Source organism: Diadema antillarum, unplaced genomic scaffold, assembly GCF_040938485.1.
Source record: "Diadema antillarum isolate AM-2024a unplaced genomic scaffold, OU_Dant_1.0 seq00000348_RagTag, whole genome shotgun sequence".
Taxonomy (NCBI): Eukaryota; Metazoa; Echinodermata; class Echinoidea; order Diadematoida; family Diadematidae; genus Diadema; species Diadema antillarum.
Window position 1 is genome coordinate 27,305 of NW_027271358.1, and position 12,457 is coordinate 39,761.

At 42.7% G+C, this 12,457-nt stretch overlaps 1 pseudogene; it reads right to left on the minus strand.

Annotated features, from left to right (window-relative positions):
• Positions 1-1,344: 1,344 nt before the first annotated feature.
• On the minus strand, positions 1,345-4,132 carry LOC139731027 (uncharacterized; annotated as a pseudogene).
• Positions 4,133-12,457: the final 8,325 nt, after the last annotated feature.

Here is a 12,457-nt window from a genome sequence, read left to right on the forward strand (position 1 = left end):
AATTCACACCATGACCCAAAGTCAGAGTCACTGTGCAGTTTTGCAGTTATACCAACTTTGTCAGGTACACATTTGGCCATTTCCAAGGTATGGAGAAAATACTGTAATTTCAGCACTGAATAGTACAATTTACTTTGTAGTTTTCAACCTTACCTTTGACCTCATAACTCAAAATTTGCAAGAGCATGATTGTCAGGTAATACATGTTGATATGCTACCTTTACTGAAGATATCATAAGCCAGTTCAGAGGAGGAAAAAGTGAATTTTTAGCATTTTGGGTTGACTTGATGTCTCAGCTGAGTAAGCCGACCATCAGTGAGGGGTGAAGGTGTAGGAGGAACCTGAACAAGATCATGTAGATCTAATCCAGGAGGTGGAGGAGCAACTGGGACATCAAGGTGTTCAAACATATCCCTAACAGCAGTGCATGAGGCTACTTCCTTGAAGCCACAAAATTTTTTTTTAACAAAAATCTAGAGGGGGGTCTGATGATGCTCTGTATGTAGGCCATGACGGTTTCTCTGACTTGCAAACAATACTAGATCTCGATTAATCCTGGGAAGATAGGCCTGCATTTCCTTGCCCACTGGGACGGCGATTCCGGCTCGGAAACGTCCGTGGAGTCAGGCATGGTGGAGTCACCCGTGGGTGGGTCAATGCCAGCCCACTGGGGGAGCTAAGCTAACGGTGGTACGAGCTTGGGAAAGTGCAACTTGGTGCGTGTTTATACAGGAGCCTCTCGCATCGGCGCGCATGAGCCTGTATTTTACCTCCCGCATGAGCGCTTATTTCTCGTGTTTATACAGAAGTCAAAATACCGGCTCATGCGAGCCGATCCGAGCCGATGCGAGCGGACCTCAGCTGAACTGGACCTCTCGAATTTTGGGGTCAAGCATAGGTCACGTTCGCAGTGCAGTTTACACATGATGGGAAAAAAATGGAAAAAAAATCAAGATGGCACCGGCAAAGTCATCAGGACCACCAAGCTTGAAGGTCATTCTTGTAACATTCCTCTTGGCAACCACCCGGCCAAATGATCAATTGAAATCCAGTTTTTCAGTAAGAAGGAGAAGACGTGGTTCGACCATGACTGATATTAAAATACGCGCTTTCCGGTTACCTCTCGAATTTCGGTCGTCTGTATAAACACACAGCAAAATACGCGAGGCTCCTCTCGCATCGGCCACCTCAAAAGGTGGCGGACGGAACCTCTCGCATGAGCCTGCATTTAGCGGCGTATGCCGGCATACGCCGTGTTTATACAGAGCAAAATTCGAGAGGTCCTCTCGCATGAGCCAGCATGAGCCAGCATGAGCGCGTATTTTGCTTCTCTGTATAAACACGCTCATTGTAAAGAGCCCAAATCTGTGCTTCATTGTCTGTGTCAAGTATGCCTTCATCCTTTAAAGAGAAAAAAAAAATCATAATACAGATTTGTGACTCCACACCACATATCTACCCAGGCTCGTTCGATTCTCTGATTGTGTGTACTTGCACCACGCAGGGCACTTTCTCTTCCCCCTCCACGAAGGACTTTCATCAATGAGCACACATCATCGTTTTTCCCACCGTGATCACATCTGACCCTTGATGGGAGTCCATATGTTAATATGGCTGTCGTAAAATTGTCCAGAACGGTTTCAGCCCTGTTGTTTGCTGCTCTGAGAAATACAAAGAGACGACTGTATCCATCTATTCCACCGTGAACTACAATCCGCCACCTTATCAGCTTGTGGTTTCCATCAATGTGCCACAGAGAATTAGGGCCAGCAACTTGAAATGTCCTTCTGTGTAACTGATGTCTCGGGGGCCCTCTGTGCTACTCCCTCTGGATCAACACGGAGCATGCTGTCTCTTACACGATGCCTCTGGACCTTGACACCCATTCCTTTCAGTCTTGCACAAACTGAATTGGTTCCTAATTTGGTATTGCCCTTGATGATGTCTCGTACAAGCTGGTCTAAATCAATGGCCCCAATACCTGAGTACGCAGGCAATGTGATGGAATATTCCCTCAGTCAGCGCCTGACTGTTTGGCGGGATATGCCAAGAATGGAACCCATTTCAATTGTTGAAAATCCACACTCGCACAGAAATTTAAGGTGGTCTACTGAGATTGCAAATTTTGGTGCTCCTCTGTCTCATGAAACTTTTGGTGTGGAATAGGCACTGTTGTTTCCATTTTGTGCTTCAGTTTCATACGTTGTCAGCTCAATATCAGCAAGTCCTTTGTTGAGCCCAATACCAAGATCTGCCATTTCATCACTTATAAGAGTCCCAGATGAACGCTGAATGGATGTCTTCACAGTTTTCAGCCTCCTTATACAACAGCTAGAAAAAGGGGATTGACCATGCTGAGTAAATCAAGAAAGAAATGAGCAATATGCAAGAAAACCAAGTGTTATGTTAGATACCATACACCTCAAGAAATAGTGGTCATGATTCACTTTGTTTACACAAGATTTTAAAACATTAACACACATGAACTCAGTTTTTGAATTTTTCAAAATCTAAGAATTTGGACTTTCCACTGAACAATTTGAATAGAAATTTGATTCTATCCTGCACTTCGTTTCAAATATTGTGATGGATTAATAGAGGGCTTTTTTCATGTCACACATTTCATTTAAAAAACAGCACATGACACATATCTGATAAGTCTCTTAGCGTTGGTGTTACATTCTTGTGTTTTGGTAAGTTTCAGGATACTTGGGTATTTCAGTGTACAAGGTGCCATTGACTATATCACCAGTGGCAATGATCATTGCTTGCACTATTGTACTTCTTTCAGTCATGATTACCATTTGTACGTGTTTGCATGAGGCATACTGTGGGTGTGGGGCTGGCAACCTTTGCTGTGGTTTGGTCTACTGCTATCAAAGAATGCTTACTTTCACAATGCAAGGATGTTGCTTCACACCGCCATTGTTAAACATAGACTTGGACTACAGGTAATTTGAGTCCATGTCTTGCAAGATATGGACTCAAAGCAGGAATTGAAAGAAATTGAAGAAATGCTTCAGGAATTGTTTTGTAAGTCATTCCTTGTCCTTGCAATCAAAAAGACTTTTATGTTTCGAAAGCATTTCTTCCATTGATAGGCAAGGGTTACGTGCCATTTTTGGAAGATCTGGAATGTCTGGTCTTCCCAGTTCAATGTTGCATAGTTTGAACACAATGACATTCTTCATCGTACCATTTACGAAGCTGAAATCCTTCCCAACATACCTACAGTAGCTCGGAGCACCCATCCTTGGGTAGCTGTCTGGGAGACAGCAGTGTACATGTACTTAATTTGTCCTGTTTTGTCCTTACGCATCTCCCTCTCACTGTTGTGATTGTGGTCAATTACTGCTAGCTGTGTACGAGCAAGCATGCAAGGGTACTCAAAAAATTGCCGTTTTGGACAATACCGTAACATCAGGCCATGATACTGCTCTAAACTACCTGTGTATGTAGGTACAGTGTGATCTGTCAAATGTCCTTGAGTATGGTTTTCTCAAAGACAACATCGTTTAGAGCTTCATGAGCAGGACTACCTGAAGCCAGCCATTATTAGGCAACTGACAGTCAACATTTTTTACCGGTACCACACTTTGTCTGTTGATCTTTGTGAAACGACCTTTCTTTCGTGGTTGCCATGCATTTCCACCTCCGTAGAGCCTTCACATTCCAAACTTCTTTTTCAATGTCTATGGAAGGGAGAGAGACACACTGATCACCATTCAGTATGCAACGTTCATTAGTCATCTTCCGAGTGCTTTTAGCCACATCAGCCCAACTTCTCTGTGCTTTTGCATAGATTTGCTCAGTGTATTTTGCCATAACACGAGGTGACTGAACACACTTTGAATATACATTCTATACAGATTCAGGTTATACCTGCAGACTATCATTTCGTTCTGTGTCCAAGTTTGCATTCACATTTTGCTTCACTAGTTTACTAGGTTCTCTTTGCCTTGTTTCTACTTTTGATTTCTTGCCCTTCCTGGTCTTAGCTCTTTTCTGTCTTTCAAGATAGTAGTCTCTCATTGCTTTGCCAATGTAGGTCACACCAGGTTGGAGAATCACACCATTTACTGATCTCACTGAGCTCTTGTTATTGGTCTTGGTCTTGGGATTGTCCGTCATTTTTTGGGATGTCGTCACTTTTGTCTTCTCAATCATTTTTGTCTTCCTTGATTTCACAGTTGTCCAACCATCATCAACTGCAGTGTCTAATGGCTGAAATTGCCTCTTGGTCAGATTTGTCATGAATGTGGAATCTGATTCATCTCTGTTACAATCTGCCCTTTTCTTCACACACACATTTTTCATTTCTGGAATGCCCTGTTTGTCCTTTCTTTTGACATGCCACTTTTTCATTCTGTTGGTTGGTTTCTTTCTCTGATTGCTCTTGCATGATGAATGTGAAACATCAACACCAAAATCTTCATCACTATTGCCTTCATACCAGGCAGAGGAATGTGTCCAAAGTGGGACCCATTCTCTAACAGATTCTGCCAAATGTAGTAATTGGTGGATATTGAAGGACATATTATTCCTACCATACAAGTCTTGGAACTGAGTCACAAATTTTTTCAATGCATCATTTGCTCCGGTCAGACCAATTGTTTTAATTCTTTCCGCACTTAAGGTGTAAAATGGCATGTACAAGTGGCATCCAATGGTGTAAAAATTTGGGTCACAAAATACCTTTGAAGACTAGAGTACTATAAAGAAGAATCCAACTGACACCTTCCAGTGCACTCGATCATGAATAGGATGGGGGTTCTGGTCACTTCTGTAGGTGGATAAAAATTGGCCAATTTTCTGCCCCTGTCATTCAGTGAACCACATAAATAAAACTGTTCAGGATGATTACACGAATCCAGCCACAGTGAGGCTAATTGCCGTCCAACACCAAGGAATATTGCCTAAAGGGGTCAGGAGGGAAACCACTTACCAAATTGACATGAGAGACTCTAAAGAGAGGAGAGAGACCCTTTGTATCAAACACTGGTGAATTCTTCTCTACAGCTTGGAAAGCATGAGCTCTAATGCTCTCATCTCTGCGCCTGTCTTTACAAACATCATTGTAAGGATAGGCTCTTACATGACCTCTTTCCTATCTGTTGAAATGGCATGGAATGCCAATTTTGTCATCAAAGATGCGATGAGCAATATTATAGCTCCCTCGCTCTGAACGTACATCCAAATCAACCTTGCATCACACAGTTTAGCCTCTGGGTCCTGTACACATCACATGAAACTACTTGCCGCAATTCTCACATGGTACTTTGCTTTCATTTTTATTGATCACATTGCAACATGCATCACATTCACTGACCTCTAGATTTCTCATCAAGTCATACCTGAAGGGATTTCATAGTGAGATAGTAGAGTGTAGAAAATATCCTGCTACTCGCCATTCGTTGTTTTTATGCACACAATATCTCCCGCGTTGCCGAGCTGCACCTGGAGTTGATGTTGCAGGAAATGGTCCTCCAATTGAAAGTTCACTTATTGCACTTCTCTCGTTTGGTATATACCCAAGAACATATAACGCGACACACAATAACGATTTCCTGAAGTAGCACAATGATGAAATAGCACAATGTTGGATGGTCCACAAGATGGCGAGCTTAGAGATGGAAAGGGAAATAGATAGATTGAGAGAGAGAGAGAGAGAAGTTCGCGAGTTCGATGTTTGATGATGAAGTTTGGTGAGTTTACAACTTGACATTTCCATGCTTTCACGTCGAAAGCTGGTCAAGAAGTGTAGTGTACGTGTGAAAAGTTGATTTTTGTGAATGGAGAGTTGTAACATGCGTGCGAAACTTCTTCGCGACGTGAAGGGAAGAAAGAAGGAGATTGGTTAAGCTGGTATCTCACTGAGCGGCGAACGTTTGCGAACATAGCGAATTTGAGATTCGCCAACTTTTCTGACGAATGTTTGCGAAAATCAAAGTTCGCTTCTGCCATTAGCGACAGTTAGCGACTTTTAGCGATGTTTAGCGACAATTAGCAACACTTTAGCAAATGTTTGCGAAAGTGTTTGCGAACACAGGTGGCGACTATTAGCGAGTGTTAGCAAATGTTAGCGACAATTTTGCAAATGTTAGCGACAGTTTTGCAAATATTAGCAACTGTTTGCAAATCCTTTGCGACAATTTTGCGAATGTTCTTGAACGTAGAAAAGTACCAGGCGATTGTGTATAGTAAGACCCATAAAACGACATAAAACCTTCCACTGAATTCAGATCTCTTGTGACAACCGTTCAAGATGGATTTCCAAGATATGGAAATAAATTTCTGCCAAGAAGAGGCTCAAGGTATTGCTATCCTTGAAGAGCTGCTTTGTCAGGCTGCTGCTACAGCTATTAGCAGTGCTGCATAAGAGAAATAAAATAAAGAAAAACAAGAAAGGAAGGAAGAAAAGAAAGAGAGTCAGAGAGTGCTTGTTGCAGAGGACAGACTTTAGTCAATATGAAAAGCTTTTGAAGCAATTACAATCATGATGGAGATGTCAAGAGCTTCAAGAACTTTCTTAGAGTGGAACCTTGTCTGTCTCAGAAGCTTTTATATAGGGGCAATTCCGCGGTTAGTAACGTTACATTTGAACAAATTTAGATATTTGTTTTTACTACTAAATTACCATTTATTAATTTCAAGTCAAAATTATGTCAAAAACATGTTCATCCTTCCCAGGTTTATGATACAGAAAAGAATGAATACAGTCCAATAAATATTAGAATTGCTATGGCAACTTAAAGGGCTAGTTAGTAACGTTACGAAAAAAGGACATGACAAAAAAATCAATGTCTTGTAACAAAAAGTGTGCAAAAATTCAAGTTACTTCAAACAAAGTGTTGCATTAATTTCAATTATTGCATCATGACAAATGTTCACGCAAATTTTTTTAGCAGTTCGACCAATAATTTTTTAGCCAGACCCCCAAAAGCATGGTTAGTAACGTTACATTTGTCTGGAGTAATTCCGCAGGTCATTTCACCCTTTTGTAATTGACAAAATGTCACATGACTTCTGGAGTGTATTCATCTTTTACCCTTTAGCAAAACTTTGAGGAAAAAATTTCAAAGAAACCCACTGTAAATTTCTTTGCGACAAGAAAAACTGTTTGCGACAATAAAAACCGTTTGCGAACTTTCTTGCGAATGTTAACGAACCTTTTGCAACCGTTTACAAACCCTGGCGAATTCCCAAATTCGCTACGTTCGCAAACGTTCGCCGCTCAGTGAGATACCCCCTTTAGAAAGGATGTCCATCTCGCGTTGTCATGGTGACCGTAGGAGTGTTCTGACAGATGATATATGAGTGCTCGCAATACAGAGGGCCAGAGCAGTCGTAAAAATGTGCTTGTATTACGCTAAAAGTGACCACTAGCGGATATTGTCGGCGAGTGGACGAAAACAATTCTCAGTAGAGTGAGAAAATGAATGTGTGACTCACTGTGCTGATACAAGTAGCTCCCCCGTAGATTGCTGCGAAATGAGATGCAGGAGCAATCGATGAGTGTGAAAAAAATAGAGTAGAATGTTCTTAGGTGAGCGAGAGTGATAAAATGATATGTACAATGACTTAGAAAGCAACAAGCTGAATCGGTAAGAAACAAAAATGTATCTTCAACCGTTGTCACAGTAGTCAACGTATTTCGTGGGGAATCGCACGTGACGACCGGAGCGTGTTTTCTTGATTTCCGTGGTCATTTGGTTGGAGTGTGAGGTGGGGATCCGAGGTGGGATGGAAGGGGGCGTGGCAGGTTGTGTCGTGCGTTGAGTGTTTGTCGTCACGGATGGTCATGTGGTGCGAGGCAATGGCTCGGGGATGATATCCATTTCTATTAATACTGGTTTCAAGCGGTCGATGCTGACGGTGCCGTGTTTGCCGTGGTAGTCGATCACGAAAAACTTGTCAGCATTCTGAATGACCAGAAAGGGACCTCTCTATGGGTGCTGTAGTGGTTTTCTCATGGTGTCATCGCGAATGAAAACGTGTGAAGATGTGTTGAGGTCGTTGTGTATGAATGTCGGTTTGTGTTGAGTGCGTGTTGATGGCGGGTGCGTGTCCTGCGTGAACTCTTATGTAGACGTTGGACTTACTCGGAAGGGTCGATGTCCGTTGTGGTCTGTTCATGCTTGGTGATGCACTGGCCTGGGAGTTGTAGCGTTGTCCCATAGACAAACTCTGCAGCTGAGCAGCCTATGTCTGTCTTCACTGCAGTCTGAATGCCGAGGAGAACGAGTGGTAGTGTCTCGGTCCATTTGGCGTCATCGTGTGCCATGAGAGAGGCTTTGAGTTGACGATGTAGGCGTTTGACGAGGCCGTTCGATGTCGGATGGTATGCCGTTGTGCGAATGCAAGTGGATCCGAGTTGCGTAGTGAGAGCGTTGAAGAGATTGGATTAAAATTGACGACCTCTGTCTGTTGTGATGGTCGATGGTGCGCCGAATCGTGCAACCCAGTGAATGACGAAGACTCGAGCGACTGATGTCGCTCATGGGGAAGGCTTCAGGCCATCGTGTGAATCGATCGACACATGTGAGGAGGTTTGTGTGACCATTTGATGGAGGGAGTGGGCCGACGATGTTGATGTGAACGTGGTCGAATCGTGCATCGGGTGATGAGAAGGTACCGAGGGGTGCTTTGTTGTGGCGATGAATTTTGCTGCGTTGGCACTGTAGACATGTTTTGGCCCATGAACGAACATCATGATTGATACCGTTTCAAACAAATCTGTCAGTAACCAGTTTCTGCGTTGCTCTTACCCCTGGATGAGAGAGTTGATGAAGGGAGTGAAAGATCGCCTTGCGATGAGGGGCTGGAATGTATGGATGAGGAAATCCAGTTGACAAATCACAAAATATCGTGTGATCTGATGAGGGGATTGGCACTGGTGAGAGTTTGAGTGAAGTGTCAGTCGTGAGGTGTTTGAGGTCCTCGTCGTCCTCTTGGGCAAGAGCAATGACGTCGAAGTCGATGGGGGTAGTGCTCACATTGTTGATGAAAGCTCGAGAGAGTGCGTCAGCAGCTGTGTTCCGTTGGCCTGAGATGTGACGGATGTCGGTGGTGAACTGGGAAATTGCCAATGTAGGTCACACCAGATTGGAGAATCACACCATTTACTGATCTCACTGAGCTCTTGTTAATGGTCTTGGTCTTGGGATTGTCAGTCATTGTTTGGGATGTTGTCACTTTTGTCTTCTCAATCATTTTTGTCTTCCTTGATTTCACAGTTGTCCAACCATCATTAACTGCAGTGTCTAATGGCTGAAATCGCCTCTTGGTCAGATTTGTCATGAATGTGGAATTTGATTCATCTATGTTACAATCTGCTCTTTTCTTCACACACACATTTTTCATTTCTGGAATTCCCAGTTTGTCCTTTCTTTTCACATGCCTCTTTTTCAGTCTGTTGCTTGGTTTCTTTCTCTGATTGCTCTTGCATGATAAATGTGAAACATCAACACCAAAATCTTCATCACTATTGCCTTCATACCAGGCAGAGGAATGTGTCCAAAGTGGGACCCATTCTCTAACAGATTCTGCCAAATGTAGTAATTGGTGGATATTGAAGGACATATTATTCCTGCCATACAAGTCTTGGAACTGAGTCACAAATTTTTTCAATGCATCATTTGCTCTGGTCGGACCAATTGTTTTAATTCTTTCCGCACTTAAGGTGTAAAATGGCATGTACAAGTGGCATCCAATGGTGTAAAAATTTGGGTCACAAAATACCTTTGAAGACTAGAGTACTATAAAGAAGAATCCAACTGACACCTTCCAGTGCACTCGATCATGAATAGGATGGGGGTTCTGGTCACTTCTGTAGGTGGATAAAAATTGGCCAATTTTCTGCCCCTGTCATTCAGTGAACCACCTAAATAAAACTGTGCAGGATGATTACACGAGTCCAGCCACAGTGAGGCTAATTGGCATCCAACACCAAAGAATATTGCGTGCAGGGGATCAGGAGGGAAACCGCTTACCAAATTGAAATGAGGGACTCTAAAGAGAGGAGAGAGACCCTTACACCAAACACTGGTTAATTCTTCTCTATAGCTTGGAAAGCATGAGCTCTAACACTCTCATCTGTGCGCTTGTCTTTACAAACATCATTGTAAGGATAGGCTCTTACTTGACCTCTTCCCTTCAAGGTCTTCGAGAAGTTTGTACATTGCATGTGTTGAAATGACATGGAATGTCAATTTTGTCAAAGATACAATGAGCAAATAATATTATTGCTTCCACGCACTGAACATATCGAAATCAACCTTGTATACCTACTGTCCCCTCATCCGCATTACCATGTAAACACCCTGCCCCACGTCCAGCCCCCCGCTTATTTAGCAACTTCCTAAATTCCTGACTATGGTTCTCACTCTTCCTAAACTTATCTAAATGATTAAACATACGCTTCCCTACATGTCCTACACAGTCTAACTTCTCTACTTTACGATCCTCCCCATATGTGTCTTCTACTGCCCTAAATGCCTTACTATCACCATCGCTTACCATGTACCTATACCTTAGCCTATGCTTCTCTACCGACCTACCCCATATTGCTACTGCTGCATCTACTTCCATTTTCCCACAAGACCCCTTGTGCCCTCCCAAACAATTGTCCTTATGCCCATCCCACCACTTCCTAAACTCCTCTGTATCCCTATCCCACCCATCCCTTAGCTTACATTCTCTACAATCCTTAGAAAGAACCTCCCTGTCTAACACCTCCCCTGTATCCATGCTAATTACCACCCCCACCCCATGATTAGACACAAACCCTCTCTTATGCCAAGTCCCATCATATGACACTGCCACATCCAGCAACTCCTCCCCCGCCAGCTCTGGGTTCCCCTCCACAATATGAGCCCGGACATGACCGGCGGCCTCTGTCATCTGCTGCTCAGCTGTCTGTAGATGAGAATGGACAACAAACACACAAAAAAAAATTATTTCATTAATGATATTGTGTGATCACAAGTTACTATTTCTATTACATAAGAAAAGAAATCTTCAATATTGAAAGCAATATAACACTTAAGAAATATCATATCTTACTGCTTCGCTCTGAGACTTCAAGTTGTTCAGGTGCTCCTGGAAGCATTTTGAGTTGACTGGGGATGGAAGGTTCATATATGAGCAGAAGTCAGCCAGTCCTTCACATCCCAGCCCCAACTCCACTGCTGCGATGACAGAGCAGCGGTTGATTTCTGCAGACTGCCCAGCACCCTTTGCTACATTGGCAGATGTTTTGAAGCTGTGCTCTGTCTTGCAGACAGAGCACTGGAGGACAAGGGTGCTACAGAGACCACTTCGTTGCTTGTCAGCTTCAGCAAACTGCAGAACACCTGAAATTAAAAACACAGATATATGAATTTGGCATCATATTTCAGTCAACAGACAATATTCCTCCTGATTACTCATGTGGTAATGTTAAATGTTCATCTGAAAAAAGATACTGTAGTGGTTAAGTGTAGCTGTCTGGTTTATGGGTAGTTCATTATCCCTATGTTGCCTCATAATTTTTACATGCACTATGACATTTACACTACACATCAGGAGACAATATCATACACAGAAACACACCTTATCTGTTCGTTTACAACTTCTGCAGACTTCGAGCCATATCTATGTAAGTTATCGTACTCGATGCAAGGAAAGTCATATCTTTATATGATTATTCCAGCCACAAAACTTGACGTAACATGAGAGTACCAGTTTAGTACTGCAGTATATTCAGCAGACACTGAACAATTACGAACGTTAGACTCGTGGAGTAAATTTACACGGCTTTCTTGAGCTCTAGTCTATGTTGTAAAGGAATATACATTTATTATTATTCACAATCAAATAACAATTTATTAAATATAGAGAAACTCACCTCCTTGGCAGGTATGGCCCTTGAATTCGACTAAAGCGGCATTCAGCACGAGCAGGCTTGTTATCAGATTTGAGCCCAAGATTTCAGAGCTGGTCCCACACAGATCTGAAGGTGTGGGACCACACTGGGAGGTCAGCTTTCTCCTAGAAGCAGTGTCCTCCCCAACAGTGGCAACAGGTGTATAGCGGCTGCTTCAAGCTTCTCCCTCTTCTTCTTGGGCTCATGTAGTGGAATTCCACTGAATCTCTTCTTTTTCTTGTAGTAACAAGCCTTTCTTTTGCCCATGGTGAAAGTGAAAGTAGTGCAAACGAAGAGCAAATTACACAAAAAACTGTCACAGTGTGTGTGGTGTATGTCATGTGGCACAGGCATGACAATGTACATGCATACATGCCTACCACTAGGTGGCAGCACACTGATATTGAGCTAGTCTGATAGCTCAGACCCTACCCTTCAATTTGGTACCTCATATGTTGAAGTAGCATGAATAATAATAAATTTAGAGATTTTTGAATTATCTTATTATAATCTTTGATTCACATGAGATCTGAGGTCACAAAACAGTATGA